We start from the raw sequence: 23,204 nt of genomic DNA, 5'->3' as shown, positions 1-23,204 counted from the left end.
GAGGAGACTGTAAGAAAGTCTGTAGGAAGGAAGGAAACAAGCAAAGAGGATGGAGTGGCTGGGAAGAGTAGGGGTGAGGTCAGATTACTGTGAGGCAGAGAGCAGGTTAGGAAAAGGCTCTTGAAAGCCATGAAGATTTTGGCTTTTACTTCAGGTGAGATGGGAAATTATTGGAGGGTTTTGTGATTTGAGCAGAGGAATTCTGTGATTTGACTCACATTTTAACAGGATCACTCTGACTGCTATATTGAGAACAGACTGTAGAGAGACAAGGACAGAAGAAGGCAGTCTATTCAAAAGGTAATTCCAATAATCCACGAGAACGATAGGGCGGATGGGACCAGCGTGAAAGCAGCAAGAGCCTCCTACTACTCTGCTATGGTTTGGAGTCAATTCTTTGTTAAGGGGCTTGTGGAATGGACGGGGCAGAGACCAAAACATGATCAAAACATGATTTAAGTCCTCAGATTGCCACACCATCTGTGAGCAGATAATCACCAAATCTGATCACTAACGCCTCACCCATCACCCACCTTGCCCTCTCCTTGGGGTATTGGATAGCACTTGTTCCGAATGGGGAAACTAAATTTTAACAAAATTTGCTCAGTGAATAAATTAATGAGAAAGATGCCTTTGCATATTTCACAGGCTTTTATCTCCACTCTGAAATTAGTTGATAGCTCCTTCCAGGAGACCTGTAGTCATCCTGTTGATATTAAACATAACACAGTTGCCCAAGTGGATACCAGAAAAACATGCTACAAGGTATTAACCTCTCACAGACCTCACCATTTATATAGTTGATGCAAAGGGCCTTGAGGTAATTTTAAAACTTTTTTTTCTTTTATCTTATCTGAAAAATATAAATGAAATGAATTGAAACATTGGAAAATTTATTAAGATAGTTTGAAGATTATTCTAAGTGGAAAAGTAAGATAACCTCCAGGAATCTCATTTGGAGGACTCATTCATTCACTTAGCTCACTGGGCCTCTTCCTTTTGTGCATAGTAGGGCCTCCAGGGACAGAGGGAGGATGAAGCTCTCCCGGGTAACACACTGTCTTTGCAGCTCTCAGATGGTGAGAATGAAGCTGCTTCTGCTCAGGGCCTATAAAGAACAGAAGGAACCAGGCCTGGCCCTGACTCCAGACATCCCAGCAGCTGCACCTGACACCTGTCACCCCCCAACATGTCTCAGAGTTTGGAGCTTTGGAGGTGGGGAAAGAAGGCCTGAACTAGGGCTTGGGAATCACGTTAGATCTAGGTTTGTAGCACCCGGGCACAGACCAGTGATGGGCAGCCTACAGAGAGAAAGTGGTCCATCTGTCTTTTCCACGGTGCCCACTGTCCCCTTCAGAAAGTTGCCTCCATGTTGCTGCTTCTCAGATATGTGGATATTAACATTTGATGCCTAAAAGGCCGTGACAATTTTTCTTTGGCTTTTTCCTATTCATTAATATAAACTTAAGTTGAAAGAATACATAGTCCCATAGGAATCCATGAAGCCATACTCACTTTGAATGAAATAGAATACAGTTTGTGAAAATACATAACTTTGCAGAACTGAACCTTGAATAAAAACTATTGCTCAGCCTGGGAGGAAATAAAGGCCCTGAAGATAAGTAAAGAGATTCAGGATGCCTCAGGGCCAATGCGGAGCAGAAGGTTGCCTGCCCCGTCTCTGGCATCCCCTGTGGCAGAGTTGCCCAGGCCCATCTCTCATCTAGATAGAGGGCTTGTTGGGCTACCAGTTTCATCCTCACCAACAGCTTGACGGCCTGTATACAGTATGTGTAAAATGACTGCCAGCTGAGCTGAGGGGAATCTCTACCATGGTCACATGTCCCATATGAAGAGACTACAAACTTAAAGGCTTAATATGACTATGAAAGGAGTATTGGAAACTACTGGGGCAGTTTATACCACAACTAATGGTAGACCCTGGCTTGGGTGAGAAAGACAGAAAGTGAGAGGGAGGATTCAAGGCTGGGTTCCAGCACTGTGGCCCCAACCCTAATTTCTCCTCAGGGGTCGAATAGCCAGGCCGAGCATGAGAGGGGAAAGAGAAAAGCTTGACTTCCTCCAAAGCAGACTGCAGTGGGTTAGGAGGCAGTGGTTTTGTGACCACAGTAAGTACCCAGGATGCTCTGGAACTGATAGTAAAGCTTGAAATCAAATTATTCATGCATCTGTCACCCCCAAGAAGGAAAGATTTCCTTTCTCTGAAGACCCAGGCTAATGACATCTCTTGTTCTGGGGGCTGTATCTTGAAAGGCATCTCAATTGCCTCTCCTGGAATGACGTAGAATGTCCTAAGGTGGCCGTGGTTCCTGGGGCTTGAGAGGTCTCTTTGGCATTGTTTTAGGGTTAGAATTCTGAGACTAGGGCCAGTGGAGTGCGTTTGGACAAGTTCAGCAAACAGGCTTGCTGAACTGGAGTGGGATGTGAACTGGGGGTGTCCAAAAGATGGAGAAGGCAAGAGCAAAAACGTGAATAGGCAGGCGGAGTGGTCACTGAGAGAGGGCACTTGAACAGCAGGCTGAGGTTCCCAAGAGCCCTACTAAGTGGGTGGGCAGTCTGGTTAAAAACTAGGAACCAAACAAACAGTGGGCCCTTATTCCTCACGCAATAGAGTGTGGTGTTAAAGAGAAGCCTCACCAGTCTCAGTGACTCTTTACCCTCCCCTCAGGAAAGATAGCCCAGTACCATGTTTCTAAAGCCTGAGAAACCCTCATACAACATCCTGTGCCAGAAGGATACCACATACACACACGCACACGCACACGCACACGCATACCCACACACCCACACACACCCACACCCACCCACACACACACTCACAGAGGTACACACATATATCCACATACACCTCTGGGAGGGGAAGCAAAGAGCTTTAATGTTTTCAAGTCCCTGGGTAGTGTCTCTGGGAGGGTTAAGGTGATAGAGGGTAGATCCTGAGTCAGTGACGTGGACTTGGCTAGACCCAGGAAGTATTGCTGACAGAATTCCCTGACACTGAGAAAGATGGAGGGCGGGGACAGATGGGAGGCTATGGCATGAGAAAGCAGACTGGATTCGTACTTGATCACCAGATCTAGCCCACTCTTCTTCCCCTGGGAATACATTCACACCCCACTCCAGGCTAACTCTCTCTCTGACTTCTCGCCCAGCACTCAGGTTCCCCAGTTCAGAACTTAATGAAATAGCCATGATCTCAGGAACACAGAGGCTTAACACAATATTTTCTAACTGTCCTTTTGTTCAGACTTTGCAAGTTGCTTTCACATCTAAGTGTCAAGACCCATGAACTTTTTCAAAGAGTAGCCATCCTTTGGAATTAAACCTCTTTTAATAGTAATCTTTTAAACTGGAGACAGATTCCAGAGTCGACACAAAAGATAGCCCCAGTGAAGCCACTCCCCACTGTTTAGCATTTTCCAAAGTTCTCTTCCTCTTTTTGCCCTTGCACTATATACCTGTGTTTACATAGCATCCAGAAATATTCTACATCAATTATGGGTTAAGTTTGTTTACAGATATAATGCAAATGTCTGAAAGTTTTCAGACTCTCAAACAACTAATATCTACTTTCTTTTTGCTAGTCATACATAAAAATGGAAAATTTACTCGATGCTGCTTTGAGTCCTCTCCATAAAAATTGTCATCTCGGTTGACTGGCTGAAGTAGAAAACTAAATGTCAGTTGATTTTCAAAACAAGGTTTCGCCTCTGAGTTCCCATTGTTCACAAATGATCACATGCCTTGTTATGAAATTAGACTCAAAAAGAAAGTCCCTACTTACTGGATTAATTCCAAAAGATAATGTAGCCACAGTAACCTCTTAGTCACTTTATTAGTCACACGACTTAAAATAATTGTTTCTGTATTCTTTATTAAGTCTACACCTCTATTTCCATAAAGGATCTGAGGCAGCCCTTCGGAATATCAATAAACATCTATATCCACTTCACATGCGTAACAGTAGCTCGCAGTAGTACTGATGTGTTTTCATTTAAAAGATACTTAAATGATTTTATCTTAAGCTAAAAAAAAAATATGTTTTATACAATTTTATATTTATACATATATTTATACAATTTTATACAATTTTATATACTTTTATGTTATTGAAAATAATCAACTTTAATTTTGTGTATTGCCGTGTTCCTGAATAATACAAGACCATGGAACTTGAAATTCACCATTGTTGAACTTAACATTATCATGAATAAGTTAACCGTATGGTTCAGGTTTATGTGAAAGCTATCTAGAAAACTCAAGGTCACCACTCCTTTCCCCAACTGTCTTGGACTAGCAGCAGGTGCCATATTAGTTCTCACTCACGAGCATCAGGTACTGAGGAGAATCTTAACAGTCCTCTTTTTTACTCAGCTGGTTGGCATGAATTCTGCTTTTATTGGAACTCCATTATTGCATACTCTATAAGCCGGCTTTTTTTCTTATTGCCCCTCCCTTTTGGGGGGGGGTATTCTCCTCTAATTTACCTTTAGCCTAACTATCTCATTCTATGAGATTAACTATCTCTGAAGTTTTGTCATGGTTTTCCACTGCAGCTTTTAAGGTCATTTGAAATCTGTGTGCTAGCGACAGTCACCCTCTGCAATAACGTTAGAGTATTGGCGGAAATTGTAATTTCCCAAATTTATTTGCCACAGACCCTCACAGAGCCCCCCACTCCCTGCTACTTTCATGAAATACAGTTTGGGATATAAATATTCATGGATTTTGCACAAGGTAGATAGTCATTATCCATATAGATGAGGATAAATTGACAAACTGAGATAATTCCTGTTATGACCCTGACTGGCTGGGGGCTGGAGAATATTTTCCCAAGGATATTGCACTTTTGCCGAGACCTGAATGGTGACTAGGAGTTGGCTTCCTGCTGGTGGGGGTAGAGTGAAGTGAGGAGCCATCCCCAGGTCATTCAGTCCATCCTTCTGTCTTAACGAAACAGCTTCTAGGTTTATGGGTCAGCCCAGAAGACAAGGATTAGGAAAAGATATTTCATTCTCTGTGACACATGGCCATCCATATTAATCTCTGGTAACACTGAGATTTCCTTAGAGAGAGAAAAAGGAAGAACAGAGAAGCCACTAAAGCTTTTTGGGGAAACAAAAAACCCTCATAGGATTAGGAGACAGCTGGGATGTGGGAGGTGGTAGCTGGAGGCAGTGAGGAGGGAGATGCCAAAGATAACATCTATTTTTATAATAAGACTTGCTTATTTTTACAACTAATTGTACAGATTGTTCAACTATGGTCTATGAAACATAGACTGTCACTCGTCAGTAGTTATAAGATATTGTATAGTATAAACTTCAAGAGTTTAGCATATTTCCCATCATACATTTGTTAACTGAATGCTTAAATTATCTGCCTTCACCCATGAATGGACTAAATTTAGTGTTTAAAGGATTAAGACCAGGTGCAGGAGGCATTTACAATTAAGGACGCAATTATGAATTTATTTAAAGACCATAAAGTTGAGGTTTCTTTCTTTGGTATGTATGTATGTATGTATGTATGTATGTATGTATGTATGTATGTATGTATTTATTTATTTACTAGATTTTTCAGGGATGATGATCTAAACATTCTTCTCCCTCTAGCAGAGAATTTAGTTTTGAGAAATCTGATATCACCCTTTTCTAGGCTCCCCTAAATGCAATACAATACAGTAAGCCAGACCTTATTGCAACATTAAACAGATGATGGTAGCTTGTCAGGAGTGACATAGATCTTGATGATTAATCAACAGAGCATTATTGATAACTGATTTACCTTAGTAAGTACCTCCTGACCTGTGAAGGCAGATGGTCAGAAATTCAGGAATCTAGCAGAGAGAACTAGAACAAGAGTGAGAGAAAGAGAGAGAGAGGTAATGAGACAAAGTGCACAAACAAAATACTTAGACTTGGGCACGTAAGTAGGACGGATTATCATGAAAGGATAAGGTCTCCAAGAGTTGAACCTTAAATTAGGGGCAATAAACCAAAAGGAGAGATTGTTTTGTTCTCAAGTAGTGGCAAGCCTATTGAGCAGCTTGAGATTTCAACTTGCCTTAAAGGTTCACATTCAGTATCATGAGAATTCCTCATCCTGTGGCAAATCCAGGTCTACTAGATTGGCCCTGAAGGTTCAGGGAGCAGAGTCAGAACAGGGTAAAGGGTTGTAGTGCCAGAGGCAGCCCTTAGTAATGAATTCTTCCAGCCTCATTTTGATCTTTGGGTTAGTGGCATTGTAAAGTTAACTCATGGCCATGAGCAGTAAAAAACCAAGTGGGAATCCTTCTCATGGGCTTGCTCTGGGGGAAACAAATATTACTAGTTTGTGGTTGAGGTTCAGAAAAATCTCTCTGTGACTTAACTGTCAACATAATGTGGTCTTAAGAGTGTGGATTCTGGAATCAAACAGACTGAATTTCAAATCCTCACTCAGTCACTTAGTTAATGCTGTATCAGCCAGGGTTCATTCAGGAAAACAGAGCCATGTCAGTTACTAGATGAAATTTAATATGGTAAACTAATTACAAATGGAATGAAAGAGCTGAAAAACTAAATAGGAGATAGTGATACCACCCAAAGATTAGCAAAAGTATGAAGATGTTTTCACTCCTAGGCTTGAAGGGTTGAAAGGAGGATGGGGCTGCATGGTGGAAGCTGGGAACATGGAAGAAAGGCACCCTCGTGGGATCTGGGACGTAAAGAAGGAGTCATTGTCAGAGGTACCAAGCACAGTGGGGAAAAATATCCTGGCTTCTCCCTTTCTCCTACTATTCAATTTCCTGCCAGTGAGTCAAAGCTAATTGGCAAGGGAGCCTGAGAAATATAGTTTGCACAGCCAGCAAAGCAGAGGAAGGCCGGGAACTGGATGTGAGAGCAAACAGGCAAATGACCAGCCCAGGAGCTACATCATCCAGCTCCTTCATGTCTTGCAGCCTTAGTTTCCCCATTTGTAAAATGAGAATATTGTTCCTACCTCTTAGGTTTGTTGGAAGGATCGAATGACTTAACAGATATTTCAGTTGGGTTTTCTTGGTTGTAAAGAACAGTTTCATTCAAAGAACCTCAAGTAATTGGAGTGGGGGACAGGAGAGAGTTATAAAGATACCTATGAAACCAGAGAAGTAGAAGTCCAAGCCCAGGGCCAAGCTTCACTGTAACTGATGAGGAGCCAAACGAGCAGCCTCCAGTCGGAGGAGCAGAGTGACTGCAGAGCTGGGTCTCCTGGAGGCTGAAATCAAAAAGACCTTCAGAATCCAGAGCACTCTTCCGGATCTCAGTGGTAGGAGCTATACAATTTTGCTTTCTTTTTCTACATTAATATGATTCCAAATTTCTCTGTGGGTCTGGTTTCCCTTTGCAGCTGTCAAATGGCATCTTCATTCTCCACTCCAAAGTTTATACGTTTTGCGATCTCAGAGTTCCTGCCTCCTCATGACTCTGACTCGGTGGTGATCCATCAGAGCCCTTTGCCCCCTCTCTGCCTCAGGATCTCTCAGCTTTAGTTCCCACTGAAACTTATTTACTTCTCCACGTATTTCCTGATCTAATTTTATTAGAATAAGATCCTATGGGGCCAGTTCTTTTGCCTTTGGTAGAGCTTTTCATTCTAGTCCCCTCATAGGAGCCCTACGGCTTGGATGCCTTGGTCTTTGGTCTAGTCAGCAGTTTTAGAGGGAGCAGTAAGGATGACATGGTCCAAAACATAGCTGCCCAACACTGTCCCTGAGTGAGGAGCTGGGGATGAGTAACTAGCCAGGGGCCTCATTTCTGTCCCTACCTGCTCTGGGATATTTTCGTTCCCATAACCCCGCAGGAGTTAGAACACCTGGCCATCTCTGTTTGCTTATGCGTCAGACCCCAATGGTCCCACTTTCCATTTTTTCCCCTTTTGATTCTAGTCCATAGAGATATTTACCTTATTTTGAATGCGGCCATGCTTTTTGATTTTCCTTTTTCTATCTTGCCTATCACAGCAATGCCGTCAGAGCAAAACAAAGCCTCAAATTTTGAACTTGCAACACTATCCTGACTAGAATTCATGCTGACAAAAAAATTTCTAAAATTTATGACCAACACAAAGCTGGAAGTTATCAAAATTAAGTTCTCATGAGAAAATCTTTTAGGAAGAATGAGTGACCAAGTGGAGAAAAGAGGAAGGAGTTGAAGATTATCTAGCTCACAGACTGAAAGAGCATGGAGACGTCGTTGCCACGGGGGCGGAAATGAAAAGCTAGAGTGTAGTGAGGGACGTGACTTCTGGCACAGGCAATTTTAGAGATTAAGGTAGGAGTGGATTCCTTATTTTAAAATCAATAACCTCGCGAAAGCAAAACAAACCCCCCCAAACAACAATAAGATCAGTAAACAGGTGGCCGAGTAGATGCGTCGAGTGATGAAGGGAAAATGAGCTCTAAGACAATTTTAGAATGGAGATGAGGGCGAGACACTTTGTCTTAAAATCGTCAAATCTTACTCGCTTCTCCCCATCACAGACTGACCAGAAATCCTGAGGCAGCCAACAAAAAATCAAGAATAAACCAGGACAAGCAATATATGGAATGATGTGAAAAAATGAACTGCCCATGGGATTTATTGCTGAACAAATAGAGTTTCTAGGGAGAAAAGGATCACACCAAAGGATTTCCCAGCACCTCTCAGTTTTTGCAGTGGAGGTGGACAGAAGAAGGGAGAGGCAGAATTAACCCACTTTGCTCTGTCCCCCACACTTCAGGGTCTATGTGGGTCCAGAGAAGTGCCCCAGACTGGCTGTGAATGAGGACATGGCCTTTTCCTCAGCCTCCCTATGGCCTGTCAGGACTATACCTATTGTTTTCTTCACCAAAGCATTTGAGGCCTCTTTTTTTTCTTGTAGTGTGAAGGATAGGGCAAAAAAGAAATGAGAAGAGTCTGGCCTGGGCAGTCTCAGGGAGAAAAAAGCAAAGCTTTTTAAGGATTAGGATGTACACTGTGGGGCTTCCCCTAACTCCACACCTATTTCCACTGCTTGTCAGACTCATGGAGTGAACCGAGATTGATTAAGGGGTGAAGAAACTATCTTTGGGGATGGGACACTTCTCTCGATGGGAATATTCTGACTGTACATGTTTACTGGAGCAAGGAAGGCTGATTTAGTGCTGCCAGAAAAGAAAGGTCTTGGCTGACATCCACGGGGTCGTTCTTGTCTTCAGAGCAGACAAAATATCAACTAGCTGCCTCCTGCACTATTGGGCTTGAAGAGTAGACTGGGCCCTGGCAAGTCAGAGGGGACTAGTCAAAATGAGCCGCATTTAATATGGAGTAGTGAAAGGTTAGCTGGAGAGTCACGAGACCTGGGACCCCTTCTGGATCCTGAGACCCTCTCACAGTGTGAGCTAGACTTCTTTTTCCTCTTCAGCAAAAGGAAGGATTGCAAAAGATTATTTTCAAAGTCCTTCCAGCTCTAATACTCAATAGGGGAAGTAGGAGGATCGGGGCATACAGGACATAGAGAGTGGTTCAGTTGGAAGCCAAGGGAACAATTTAAGTTTAAACATCAAAATGGCAAAAGTGATAAAGAGAAGAAAAAAGCCAATTTTTCTCCTCTCAAAAAGATCAGGAGATTTTAGACCTGGACTCATCAAAGTTTTTTCTCTTTTCTCTCAAAAAAAATTGCACCGTACTTTATTTTACTCATCATCTCTTTCAGTGACTTCGATACTTTATCAGCCTCTGTGTAACTACTGGTTAGCACACTGAGGGTGGGAGACCTTCATTTAATGATCTTAAAAGTGTTGGTGTGAAACTCACTAATGGCCACACTGGGAAATTACCGAGGTTGCGTCTAACGTTTTCGTTCCTTTACTGTTTATTCAGATCCATCCCCTCACCTTTTGTTCCAGATAGAGGAGTCCAGAGGCAATGCCTTTTTAGACTCAAGATGTTAAATTCATTCACTATTTATTCAATATTTTTGAGAGCTGCTATGTGCTGAGAGCTAGCACTGAGTATAGATACTGGTGACAAAAGAGGGAACCAGATGTGATTCCCCGTCTTCTTAGTACCTGCAGACATGTATGCGTGTGGAGGGGACAAAGCCTGGAATCAGGAAAGCAGAAAATAAGTTACATAATCATGTATTTGATAGGAGCTATGAAGTAGACAGGGGCCGAGAGACAGGAAAGGGCAGGGTGATGGCGTGCCCATCTGGGAAGGGGCGGGGAAAGCTCTCCTGTGTGTGGTCAGGGAAGGTCTTTTTGCAGAGGCAACATTTTCTGTGAAACTTGATAAGGGGAAGCAGCTAGTCAAGTGTGCAGACCTAAATCTAGGTGGAGAAAAAGTGCTGTGTCCTCTGGCAGGTGAGAGTCATTCACAGAAGAATCGATGGATCCCCAGAGAGGCTGGGAAGATGGATGTACGTTCTGTTCTCTGCACACTAACATGGGTGGAATTTTCTTTTGTAAGATTTAGTTTAGCTACTGAGAAAAATGTCCTAAGTTCATATCTATAAAACACTGGCAAAGGCTCCTTGAGATGAGTCTGAAACTGCTCAGCAGACCTGATCTTCCTCAGTATAGGACCCAGAAGAAGCAGGCTTGGCATGTTGACTCTTTCAGTGGGAACTCCAACCAGGGATACTTGTTTGCAAATTTGAGACTGGAAAAAATCTTCACTTTAGGGAAAATAAAAAATAAAAAAATCCTCCCATCAATAGGAGCCTAAAGAATGGGGAAAATATTCAAATGATAATAGTCAACCTTTATTGAACCTAATCTGTGCCAGGCTCTTCATAATTGTTTTACATGTTTATTTTGAGCCTTGCTTCATCTCTACGAGTTAAGAATTGTTGTTATCCCAGTTTTACACATGAAGACAGGCACAGAGAAGTCCTTATGTTTACCCAAGGCCCCATAGCTGTGGAACTCCAGAACCCATTCTCTTAACCACTAGGCCACACTGCCGGAGAGATCAGTGTTACATAAGGACCGTGGCTTGTACATTAGTAAGGAGGGGTAGAGGTTCTCTCTCCTCCTGGAGTTCTTTAAGAGAATGCTAATCATCCAAAAATAAGATTTCTAGGCCCCCCATATACACTAAATTAGAATATTTTTGGGGGGGGACTCAGGAATTTGCATTTTTAGATTGCTGTCTAGTTGATTCTACATGGTATCCACTAAGGTTTGGAAAGCACAGACATGGGCATTCACAAGTATGGTGCCAAGAGGCCGGACTCTGAATTCCTTCAATAATAACAGCGATAACAGTAGTAGTAATAATAATAATAATAATAATGACGCCATTTCTTGAATGCCTTTTCTGGGTCAGACATTATATTTGGTATTTCCATGTGTGATTATATTTAATCCTGATTTTTAAAAAAAAACTGCAAAGAGTATATGATTTCACATTTTACAAATGAGGGAATCAACTCAGAGAGATAAGTTACTTGTCTGAAGTCATGTATTCAGTTAGTTGCAGAACTGATGTTCGAGCCCCAGCTGCCTGTTCATGTTCCACAGCATCACTGGTATCTCTAATTTCTCAGGGTTATTTTTAGAATACAGAGTAGCCAGATCAACCTCAATTTCTTTTTCTTCTCTTATCTCAAAACATAACCAAATAACTAAATAAAATCTTCCTAGATACATGGCCTTTGGCAAATTGTTTAGCCTCTCATTTTTTTATTTGTGAAATAGAAAAAAGAAAGTAGTGCACACCTTATAAAAATTGCTGTAAGGATTAATTGAGATGGCCCATGTAAAGCCTATAAAGAAGTACTGAGCATTCGGTAAACGATAAATGTAGCTGCTATTCCATTACTGCTGTCCAACTCTCCCTCAAATGAGTTTGTACAGTTGTTCCATGATCAGAATTTTTCACAACCAAGATTGATGGCTGGTTTCCTCTTGGTCTTCTTGAAATGGCCAAAATCACTCTACTTTTTAAAAAGCAAAAACAGAGTCCTCCTGTCTTTGACCACCCCTCACAAGATACCCACCGTGGCATAACATTGCTAGGCTCAGAACCCTCCAATGACAACTTGAACTCTAGCTGTGCATCTGCAAGTTCACCTTCTCATTCCTTCTGCTTTCCCTTTGTCAGATAAACTTCCACTTTTCACTAACCATTTACATCCCAGTCAGCCAGCCAGCCAGCCAGCAAATATGTATTGAGGACCTATTTTGTGCCAGGTGCTCACTATTCCAGACACTGTAGATACAGTGGTGAACAAAACAAAAATTTCTGCCCTTTTGGAGCCTACATTCTAGTGGGAGCTGAGAGACTGACATAAACAAATAAATAAGTCAAGTATAAAATATGTTAGATGGCGATAAGTTCTATGAAGCAAACTAAAGCAGGGAAAGGGTATAAGGAATGCCAGGGATGATGGGATGCAGTTTTAAAAAGCATTGTCAGGGACGCCTCCACCAAGAAGGGAATATTTTGGCAAAGGCACAAAGGAGGTGAGGGAGCGAGTCATGTGGATTTCTGGGGGAAGAACTTTCCTGGGAGAATTTCAGCAAGTGGCAGTCCTTGAAGCAGGTCGAGTGAGGGAGAGCGTGATGGCAATGCAGTCAGAGGAGCCACACAGGACCTTTTAGACCACTGTAAAAGTCTTCGACTTTTACTCTTGAGTAAGGAGGGATGCCATTGGAGGCTTCTGAGCTGAGAGCTGTTGCGCCATGATGACAATTTTGCAGGAACACTCTACCTTCTCCACTGAGAATATATTACAGAAGGGCAAGGGTTGAGGTAGAGGGACAATTACATTACCGTTGCAATAATCCAGGTTACCTTAAGCAGAAAAGAAAATTTTTGTTAAAAAGATATTGAGTAGCTCATCAAAATATCTGAGAGATCTAAAAGCCAGCTCTATCAGAGTGTGGAACTGCCCTGTGATGCCCTTCCACTGCCAACATTGCCCCTCAGTGTTGTAGCCTGCACCCCCAATGCTATCTATGCTGGACCCATCTGCTAGAACCACGGCCTGATGACAACATACGTCATTTCTCATCACTGGCCTTTTGATTCTAGGTCTGGAGGTTACCTGTGACTGGTGGAGCCTAGGTCAGGTAGCTACGCCCAGCTTCTAGCTGTAAGGGCAGCAGGCAAAATGAGCGTCTGATACTCTTAGCTTCTATAATGGAAGGTGGGCAATTCCCAACCATAGGACAGGGATTCAAAATGTTAATTGGCCAAAAGGAATGACAAGTGTCTACCACTGGTGGGTTCCTCCTTTTCCTGAGCCCTTGCACTTCTGCCTGGTTGTGCACCAACGGCAGTTTAGTACAAGTCTTCTCATGGTTTTTCTACAACGGCAGCATCAATGGAATATCGTTGTTCCCATTGTTACCCATACCATACCCCTCAGCGTTGGTGATTCAGGTACATAATGAGTCATGCTGAGATGTTATTTCCATACTTTTCTGTTGTATAGCATTTTACTTATTCCATCATTCAAAGCATATTGATTACCTCCTTCTGCTCCTTTATTAACACTATAATTGACAGTTCAGGATGGTGAATAGATAGGGAAATTGAAGAGATATGTGGAGTCAGGGACACTTAATAAACACACTGGTATTTTCACAGCTGTCAGTATTGTGACCTCAATAACTTTGTCATCAGAACTCATATTATTGAATGAACTAAACATTTAAGATAAACAGAATTTAGAATCTGCCATTCCTCACTTACCTTAATGATACTGGACAATCTGGTATTGTGTCATATCCCTTAAAGATCCCTTCTCTCCCTCCACCCATTTTCTATTTAAATTCAATTTTAATAGGTATTAATATTAATGACCTAGGAGGAATTCGTATACCTTTCAAACCCAGAAGCTGAAATGTCCCACAGGCTAATTCGTTGCCCCCATTTGCAAAACTTTTAACTCGAAAGTTAATATTTGCAGATAATTATTAGAGATTTGGAGTATATTTATTACCTTCTTCCATTCTTGTTTGATATTATACTTTCAGTTTTTACTTCTTGCTTAAACCTTTTGGTTTTGTAAGTAAAACCTTGATGAGATTTTAGAAGACAGTTTCCCTGATAAAATCAACTGGAGAGCTATTAAAAATGCCTATACCTGGGCTCACTCAAGATCAATTAAATCAGATTCTCCAAGGCCCTGCCTCCTACCCTCCAGCCCCCACCCCTTCATTCTAAGAGAACCACTGGTCTAGACCTCAGAAGCATTTGGATATTGAATCAAAGAACATCTAGGTGGTGACTCATCTGGTGACTGAACTTGACTCAGACTAGACATGAGAACGTACCAGCTGGTCTAAAGATAATGTAGGCTTTATGACAGGGAGGGATAACTTGGAGCTGTGAGGGAGTTAAGTGGTGAGGTTGCAGGGAAATCTAGTGCTTCCTGCAAAGGTCACACGGTTTTATTCCCAAAGAAGGGTTAAAAAGCTGAATTTCCTGCAGGGGTGGAATGAGCTTTAAAAACAGGCAGATGACTGTCTTAAATAAATCAAACAAGATAGAGGAAAATGGGTCAAGGAGGATGGGCCTAGCCGGGGCCAGAGAGAGACCTTCAGAGATAGTAACAGAGAGAACTATTAGGTTGTGCAAGGCTTTGGTTTGGACAGCAATGCTGCGAAGATGGCGTCCTGAGAAGTCCAGCTCTCGAAAGCAGCAGCAGTGGAAGCCCTTAGGAGGCATCGCAGGCCTAGGACTAGTGGTATCAGCTAGAGCCCATGCCAGCTGCTACAGCAGGTCTCCCCTTTTGCTGCAGGAGCACCTGGCAGTGTAATTGGGGAAGTGTTCCTGGCTTCATTGCCTCCAGGTTCCATTCCCCGGCCTTCCTAGGGATTGTGGTTCCTCAGCATCTCTTAGTAAGTTGCTGCTGTGCTTGATCCAACACAGGTAAGTCCGTGTTTACAATGAAGGACTCTGAATGATACACATACATTCTTATTTAATACTCATTCAATTCAGTGGGATAAAACATATTCCTATTTAGTAGAAAGTGAGAATCAGAGAAGCTTGTCTAAAAAAAGGGCAGTCAAAAGAGGGCAAAACTAAAGTCAGATTCCCGTGCGAATGGCCTCAGAGCCTATGCCCTTTCCTCTGTACAGACCTGGAAAGGGGTCACAGATGCTGCCTGGTGGAGGATTGAATATCTTCGGCTTGGCATCCTGAGAACCTTCATGGTTCAGCCAAGGGAAATGATCTGGGGCTCAAGGTTGCCTAAAATTTGCTAACCAATGTCTGGCTTTTATTGAAGTTATTCAAAGACTGTAGGCTGTGACTGATCCTTCTATGGTTTTTATGTTTTCATGCTTTATAATTTTCTAGAAAAAGTTTTTCTAAAAAATTTTTCCTCTTCAGCGTTAAACTTACAAAAGTAAGGATTTCTCCTACAGTTCAGCCAGGATTAGAGTGGTCACATGTGTATGGCCTGCGGACCCCGTTTTAGAAGAATTGGGGCGGTTAGTGTCCAGGAGGAAAGACACCAGAGGTCATTGTTGGCTCTTCTTCCTGATGGTTGCTCATGAATGCCACCCATTCGTGACCTCCAGAAACAAAGCATTTAGACCCAAAACCACTGTAGCAGGAGCAGCGATATCCAGTAAATCAACTCTAGTCTGCTTTGGAAAGCTCCTGAATTTGAAAGCTAAAAGGAAACTTAGAATCTCATTTTGCACGTGAGGAAACTAGTCCAGAAGGATTTTCTGAAAGTCACGCAATTAGTGGCCGGTGAGAGTCATCGCTTTGGTTTGAGCATGACAGAAACTATAGAAGCTGTTTATAATCTGAAAAAAAAGAAAAAAAGAAAAAGAAAAAGAAAGAAAAAAGAAAAGAAAGCTTAAGGAAAAAGAGCACATGGTTCTTTATGTGTTTTACAATTTAACTGGAGAGACATATTGAGAGATGAGAGATCCTGTGAACTGTAAAAGAGCTGCAGGAATTCAGGAGCGAGGGCATCACGAAGGGACAGGGGTGGCCAGAACAGGCTTCAGGGGAAGTGGAGGGGCCACCAGGAGAGCCTGGCAGCAGTCTCCGGTGAAGCGAGGAGCAGGGAGAGCAGCTGGTCCCTGTCTGGCAGGGCCTGAGGAAGGGGAGGAGTTCGCTCCCCTACCCCACCCACCCCTGCGCTAAAACGCTGGGTTCTGGAACAAAAATGGGACAAACCAGGGAGACGGCTCTGCTGAGCCCTTGCTCTCCAAGTGAGTGCGAACAAGCCCTCAGAGCGGTCCGAGCGGAGCTTTCCCCTCGTCCCGGATCCGTGAATTCGGCTCGCAGTGACCTCCTCACCCACTGCCTTTGCAAGTTGCCTGTTGCTGCTTTTGCTCGTTACAGCGCACAGAGGCCCGGGACCGCAGCCGGGTCCGCCGTGGCTCCGCAGCTGGTCCTCTTAAGAATGAGATCCTGCAACTGAAGGTCGTGCCTTCAAATCCCAGTTTCATCATATATTTGTGTTTCCCATCTAGCAGATCCTACCACTGCTGTTCGTACAACCTGGGGGAAAAAAGTCATCCTTCTTCAATTTATTTATTCATAGCAGCCATGGTGTGGAAAGAACACGTGCACGATGTAAGACCCAGGAATAGGGCTGTCAAAAGTATGGGAACAAGACAAGCGGGAAACACAGCCAATATTCCAAAAAAGCAAAAGGGCCTTGCCTCCTCTGCAGGGGAGAGGGCTGGAGTTCTAACCGACCCCCTCCACCCCACACTTCACCCCTACCCCTTTTGCTTTCCGGTTTGAAAAAAATAAAGTCTCAATCAGTCGTCCAAATTTGGGTTGTTTTTGCCTTTTGAAGCCCTAAGGGCCTAAGTCCCTTCCAGGATTGATAGAAAGCTTTTTCCACTGAAGTTTTCATTCTTTCGTTCCACAAATATTTACTGAGTGCATAATACGGACCAGGCATTGTTCTAATAAACAAACCTAACATCTTTGCCCTGTAAGAATTTATTCTCATGGAGAAAAGAGAAAATAAAGAACAAACCAAATAAATGAATTACATGTTAGAAGATGATTTAAAAACAGATCAGGGTGAGGAAGACCAGAGTGTGGTGGGTTCCAATTTAAAATAAGGTGACCCGAGTAGGCCCCAGAAGACCTCATAATGGAAACCGGACAGACAGAAATTACACCATTAGCAGATTAGCTGCCTCCCTCCCAGGACATTTTAGGGGCACTTTGTGTTCACGGAGTTGTATAAAGCTGGAGATGCTTGAAGAGAATGGCTTTATTTCCAGAAAAGAACAGAAAGTAGAGCATCATTTATTCATATTTAATAGAGCATTATAGCTCTGACTTCCCCAATTTCCACTCCTAATCTCTGGAGAGCTGGAAAAATGGTTGTGACTTTTGAAAACAGGTAGGGAGGTGGGAAAGGGGAAAGATCATAAAATACAAGGAGTCCTGTGCTCAGGTGGGTACAGGGGTCCTGAGGTTGGCTTCTGAGAGGGCTCGTGCCAGGTGGGTGCATCTTTAGGGTAGGAAACAGATATATATATATATATTGCATGAAGTCAAGGGACATATTTTAATAATCCTAAGTTAGATTTTCAGTTGGGTTGATGATAACAATAACTAAAATAGCTATTTGTTGATGCTTACTGTGTGACAGGCATTGTGCACAGGTTTCATAGGTAACCTCTTAGTCTCTGGCTCTTTTTCAACTAGTCTATACAGGAGTTCAGAACCGGGCTCACTAATATGTGCCACTTTGACATGTGAATCATTTTGAGCTAAAGGCAATCAAGACTCTGTGGCCCAAGGGAAACTTTTACCTCTCCCTTAAAGAATTTAAATTTGGGTCCTTGCCCATAATCAGAATTTTCACCAGAAATAACTTTTTATGACCTATCTATATGGCAGGGCAACATCTAATTACTGAACATCTGCTTTTATCATCCTGCAAGGACCTTCCTCCTCTCTGAAGCCCTAAGGAGCCTTACCTCATTCCTAGCTCAGAATGTCCTATATAACTCATTTTCCCTTTCTGTCTCTGACTCTTATGTATGTGAGATTCCCATATGTACACATGTAATTAAATCTATTTATTTTCTCTTGCTAGTCTGTCTCATGTAGATTTAATTATTAGACCAGCTGACAGAACTTAGGAGGGTAGAGGAAAATTTCTTCCTCTCCCACAAAGGTCACGTAAGCTCCATGAGAAAGAGAACTTGTGTTGAGGGCTATGCCTGAAACAATGCTTGGCACATAGCTGGTACTCACTGAATGAATGAATCAATGACTAAATGAATGAATGAGTGATTGCAAGGTGCTCCTACTGTGGGCCTTACAGTGAGATACTAGGGAGGTTTTAGGCCCTTCACATTTTTTGGAGCATGGCAAACATAATAATATACCTCTTTCTTATTATTAACCACTCTGCATACAACTCCAGGCCTAATTAGAGTGATATTTCTTCTCTTTATTGTGTTTACCACTTCTCTTCTCACCCCTATGGTGGAGGGATGGGTAGAAGAAGAAAAGGTGGGGTAGGAAAACACTTATCTTGCCATTCATCTATTACTTCATTTAATTGTTACAACTATACATTTGATAGAAGAGGAAAAAGAGGCTTAGAAAGGTTAAGTAGTTGCCAAGGAGCCTAGGACCCCAGAGCTGTGCTCTAACCCATTGCACCGGCTGGTAAGGCAAAGAACACATATCGCCAGTTTGCATTGCTCTCATTGTCCTGATTACCCTACCTCCAGGAGCAGGGCAGTTTAGGGCAGGTTCCTTGCTGTTTAGGGGGATATTTAAAAGCATGCCAAATCCTTTCACAACAAATTCAAAGCAGGAGACTACATTATTTTATTTCTTGGAATGAACAGTGAACTGAGTTGAGTTCACTATTACTGAGAATTGGCTCGGTGCTTGAGGAGTACTAAGCCATGAAGATAATTTAGGAGTAGGGTTTAGGTTATCACTGTTTGGCCTGTTTACTTCCTCTGAGGTTGTCAAGGAACAAAAGCTTATTGGTGCCCGTTGTGTGCTCGGTGCAAAGCAAGTCACTGAGTGGGGGGCAGCAGGAAGGGTGAGATTGTGGTAGAAACCCTCCTACCCAATCTGACTGCACTGATGGTTGGCAGTGCTGAGGAGAACAATAAAAAAAATGACAGTACCCCAAGAGTTTTATCTTAATTGTATGTATACCTATAAATTAATATGTGGATACATGAATTCATATGAAAATGTATAAATGTAAATTCACTTGCCATCTTTTCATCTAAGGCTAAGAACTTTGTTTTGATTATAGATTGGCTGACTGGAGTTATGTATTGTCTTTCTGGAATAAATCATGCCCACAATGAATCATCTACAATTTCCAAATTTTGGTTTATTTCAAGGGAATCAACAACTTCAGGACAATTGTCAAGTAAGTTAAGTGTAGAATACTTCTAGATTTTTGGGATATATCCCCCTTGTCTTTTAGAGTTGTCTTTATCACACCTAATTTAAGGATTTGGTGTATATGTATGAGGTTCAATTTTATGAGTTTTTTAAAAAACATTTAAATTAGTTTTTGTAGAAGCATTTCTTTTTTTCTATCCGCATACTTTGAGTTTACCTATGAATTAATTAAATTAGGTAATTACAATAAAAGCACTCCTGGTACAAACAGATAGGGAAGCAGACATATCCTTGGCAGGCTGATCCTTGGCCAGATGAGTAACACAGCAGTTGGGGATGAAGACTCCACGATGGTCTATAACTACACACGACTGTGAGAAAGCACACAGTTGACTGAGGGAAGGGGCTAAGGAACTTATCTGCACAGAGAAGCAGAAGCTCTGGGGATCCTACGATCCAGGAAGAGGAGGGAATATCTTAATTCTTGAGCCATCTTACCTCCTGATAGCATTCCAGTTCTAAATTGTGTTCCAACACACATGGATCCTTTCAGTAGCTTCCATTTTTCTCTAGGGTCACGAGTAGATCTCTGTTCTTTAAAGCCCAAAGGTGGAAAATAGAACAAGGACCCTTACTGAATACTGTAGAGGTCGTTAAAGTTCCAAGGTGTCTAGAGCAGGCGGCCAACACTTCAGGTTTCCAGTCTGCTCTGCTCTTTGGGCTGTGCTGCTTTTCCTCGCTTGTCTCTGGGTTTCCCCAAGTCCCTTCTCCTCACTCTTGGAGAGTCTGTTTCTTCCCGAAACATCCACATTTCTAGGCTTTGCTTTGGCTTCTCTTTTTTGCCATTCGCTTCTCATTTTTTCATCACCTTTTTCTGCTCCTTCTGTTTTTCTCTCAATTCTCCTCGGCTTCCAGGTTTTGACTCTCTCCAGGGTTGGCTTTTATAACTTTCAGAGGTCCTGCTTTCCCTGAGTGTGCACTGTTGTCTGGGGGAAGAAATGGTTGCCTTGTGTCTTCTGTAACCTTCAAGGTTTTAATCTTCCAAGAGTGCTCACTCCCAGAAGACTTTGGGAATATTTTCAGGGTTGCAGCTGTTATGGAGGATAGGAGATGCCAGATGTTAGAAGTAATATCAGTTAACTCTTAAAGCGTATTTATTTATTTATTTATTTATTTACTTACTTACTTACTTACTTATTTATTTATGTACTTCTTTATTTAATTTTGGCAACAAAATCTTGCCTTTGGAATCCCCTGCCTGTTTTTAAATTAGTTTGCATTCCATGAACTCAAAGTAGTTGAGCCATGGGGGGCAAATGAGCCGAAATGTTTGTTGTGCTAAATTCAGGAAAAAGTCAACTCAAATTGACCTCGAGTAATGAATAGGATAAATATTGTTAGATAATTAAGAACTGATGATAGCGCTGATTCTAATACTACCTAGAAAACACCCACCTGAACACAGTATAAACAAGCAAAATAGAATAATTCAGAGGGAGAATTTTCAACTTTCCAAATGCCAGGTAAGCAAATATCCTACCACGATATCTCTTTTAGTCTATTTTCTTGAGAGCTTGGAAAAATCTATCCTTTGTCTAGTTTCTAGATTCCCATGGGTCTATTACGTCTGACATAAAGGTGGAACTAAGGATCATAGGCTGCCCTAATAGCTGAGAAAATAAAATGACCCAACATCTTTAAAATACCACTTTCTCTGCATGGTTTTAGAAAATGAGGAGCAAACTGGTTCAGAGCACAGCTTTCCATCTCCCCTTCCCCTTCCCCCACTTTAAAAAAGTAGAAAAACAAACCTCTCACCCATCCTGGATCTCACTGCAGAGCATTGTTATCCCGGAGATAAAAGACTTTGGGTACTAAACAAAAAACAATTCAGGATTGCATTCCTCCTGAGAGAGAGTCACGTGAAAACAAAGCAAAGAAAGCATTGGGAGGAAATATTGACGGTGTGGCACTTTGTTTCATTCAGGGGGAAAGGTCATGATGAATTTCTATGCCTCCATCTATCCAGCCATCCATCCATCCAGCCATCCATCCATCCATCCATGTAGCTTAGAATTAAAATTTAGATGTAATGTTTGCCAAGGGATATGTATTAACATGTTTTGAAATGATAAAAAAAAACAAACAAAAAAAAAAACAGAAAGCCATGTCTCCATGAAAATAAGTCTAAATTTGCTAATTAATTTTCCATGACAGCTTTGCCAATTATGTAATGGAGACATTTTCTATAAATTATATAAGCTAAGCTTGTAGTTTCAAAGTTTTTAAAAATATTAAAGTATTAAACAATTTAAAATATGGTAGAAATTTCACCGTTTGCATTTATTTAAACTAATAGTAAAAAATTTAGGAAGCCCGTTTAAAGATGTGTAAATGGGTATAAGTTTTCCAAAAATATTTTATCCTGGGGATATCAGAGCAAAAGAATAGAGTACAATTGCTATAAAGAATGGATGAAGGAGTAATGATACTTTGTTTAGCCAAGATGAAGAGAGATGGGAATAGTGGAGGGTATATGGTGGGTGGGCATTATTCTCAAACAACTTAATGCAATTAAACAAAATATGTAATCATTTGTTTTGTGCAAATGAGGTGAGTCAATGGTGACAACATTGCCATATCCTTAAACCAGGTTAATTTTATTTAAAAAAAAAACCAACTATGCTATATATCACTTTGGGAGGAAGTAAGTGCTCTAATGAAATAAAAACAAGGCATCATAACTCCAGTAATGTTGTGCATCTGGGGAGTGAATCGTCTTCCCAGTAGAAAGGGTCAGAGCAACAATGGGCAGTCCTGCATCAGACTTTTAAAATATGATCTCGTATGCATGAGAATGTTCATGGCAACACTACGCTTGTGGTCACAAGCCAGACCAACTCCAATGTCCTCTTCAGTAGAATGCATATACAAATCCTGTATATTTAGGCAACAGAATACTCTACAGCAATAAGCACAAAAGTCAACAAACTACAACTACACACAACATGGTTGAATCTCTCAAACACAAGGGTGAGTAACAAAAATGACATTATAGATTATGCACTGATGATTGCTTTCTATGCAAGTTCAGTAACAGGCAAAATGAATCGTCATGGTTAGAGGTCAGTCAGGGTCATGGTTATCATACCTGAGGAGGCAATGGATGAAAGGGACATGAGGGGGCTCTCAGTTCTGATCACGTTCCATCTCTGGATCTACTTCTATTTAAAACTGACTAATGATTTGTGCATTTTTGTGTATATATGTTACATTTCAAAAAATATTTAAATAAACAACAACAAATGAAAAAACAAACAAAAATAGCAATAGTCTGATGTTAAATTAGTCCTGGAGTGAATGGACAGCCCTTCTAGTCTGGATAATTGGATCTTTAGTAAGAAATAGGAATAAAAATGCCTCAGACAGTGGGAAGCCATTTTGCATAGCATTAAGAATTTTGGGTGCACATTCAGAGTTTTGCTGTTACCGTTTCTACACCATCGTTTGCAAACCATAGTTCCCCTCCTTTTCCCCATCCCATTACAAGAACTTTCAGACCTCTTGCTCTTATTTAAAGTGTAAATGGCACGCGATTTGGAGCTTACATTCCGGGTCAGAGGCCAGCCCATATTCCACTTCTACACACGTGTTTCCTCAATTATCTGCAGCACTAACACCCATTTCCTTCACCTTCAGTCAGAATCTGAATAACTCGTAAGATCATAGCTGGAGAGTAAGAGTCACCAGCTTGAGTGACCTAATGTGAAATCTCTCCTGTTAAACCTAGTGGGGACTTAGGAATTTCAGCTTCTAGACACCCAGTGGGTGATTTCACATGCATTACAGGATGGCTTTTCATGTGATTGG

General features: G+C 41.7%; 1 protein-coding gene across 6 annotated transcripts in view; it reads left to right on the top strand.

The window, feature by feature from the left end:
- The window catches only part of ZNF366 (zinc finger protein 366), a 267,274-nt gene that overhangs the window by 161,638 nt on the left and 82,432 nt on the right, over positions 1-23,204 (top strand). For 5 of the 6 annotated variants that reach the window (XM_025047811.1, XM_015590408.2, XM_025047814.1 and 2 more), the window contains one exon: positions 19,240-19,359. The exons of the other annotated variant lie outside the window; for it this stretch is intronic. The gene's annotated coding sequence lies outside the window, so the exon portion shown is untranslated. The remainder of the gene's footprint in view (positions 1-19,239; positions 19,360-23,204) is intronic. 6 annotated transcript variants of the gene reach the window in all.

This window comes from Pteropus alecto, unplaced genomic scaffold, assembly GCF_000325575.1.
Source record: "Pteropus alecto unplaced genomic scaffold, ASM32557v1 scaffold20, whole genome shotgun sequence".
Taxonomy (NCBI): domain Eukaryota; kingdom Metazoa; phylum Chordata; class Mammalia; order Chiroptera; family Pteropodidae; genus Pteropus; species Pteropus alecto.
This window is presented reverse-complemented; position numbering and strand designations above follow the sequence as displayed.